A 1,111-nucleotide genomic window follows, 5' to 3' on the forward strand; every position below is an offset into this window, starting at 1 on the left:
TAATAATACAATTAATAATATCAATTATAATGGTAGGCCCCTAATAATAATGATAACAATAATAATAACAATGATAATAATAATAATAATAATAATAATAATAATAATAGATTGCATTTATATAACTCTTTATCTAATAAATTGTTAACATCTGAGCGGCACGGTGGAATTAAGCGCTCATTATTTATTTTTGAGCATATGAAGTTAAAGGTATAAACTTAAAGCCAGTAATGTAAAGCCTTTGTTTGGAAAGTGTTTTACAACTTTCGTAGCTGCAAAAGGTCATTTGAGCGCGCGTGTGTTTAGCCTTTGGTGAAAAAGATACCTATCCATTTTTAACAGAAGTTGAGATATTTGTGGTTAAAGGAGGTGGGGGTCACCGGGCTTGAGAGATAAAATTAGCAAGAAAATGGCCGCGAACGTTTGGTGACGTCTAAAGCTTGAGTGTGCTTAGAAACTGCAATTCAGTTTTTTCTTCCTCTTTGATCAACATGTTTAATAAAGAAAAACCACATAGAAATGTATCTTGAAATGGACATAAAAGGTTTTGAGACCACCACCACCACCATCAACAACAACAACAACAACCACGCCAACACCAACAACAACAACAAAACGCCCCCTCCCCCCTCACCAAAAAAACCCCCCAACACAAAACAAAAACAAAAAATCGGAAAAAAAACTGAAAAAAATTGCATAATGGGCGAAAAAACGTCCACTTCTACGATGTCGATATTTTGACGAAAGCCTGATTTCACCGCGATGCCTGTATGTTTGTTTAATTTTGTTTTTTTACTACATTGTTAAAGAAAGTTGTTTTAAATTTAAAGTTATCTCTTTGATTTTGGACTGTTTGTATCACTGCAATTGCCCAAAACTGTCTTGTTCTTTATTTGGTTAATTTGTTCGCTTTTTTTTAGTAAGAGGGGCGGGGCGCAACGTTATTGCAGCTGGTATCGTGCTGGACTACGGAGCGGATTGTCCTGGTTGGAATCCCGAACTGGGCGTTCTGAATTTGGATAGGTTTGGGGAGTCTTTACGGTTCTCCACCCATCTGGCTGGGTCCGATTGGAGATGGACACTTAATTAGAGACTTTGGAAACTCCCCCCC

At 36.8% G+C, this 1,111-nt stretch overlaps 1 protein-coding gene across 1 annotated transcript in view; it reads right to left on the reverse strand.

The window, feature by feature from the left end:
* The window catches only part of LOC101853790, a gene marked incomplete in the record, with an annotated part of 24,597 nt that overhangs the window by 9,181 nt on the left and 14,305 nt on the right, over positions 1–1,111 (reverse strand).

The sequence above is a fragment of the Aplysia californica genome, unplaced genomic scaffold, assembly GCF_000002075.1.
Source record: "Aplysia californica isolate F4 #8 unplaced genomic scaffold, AplCal3.0 scaffold00199, whole genome shotgun sequence".
Classification (NCBI taxonomy): domain Eukaryota; kingdom Metazoa; phylum Mollusca; class Gastropoda; order Aplysiida; family Aplysiidae; genus Aplysia; species Aplysia californica.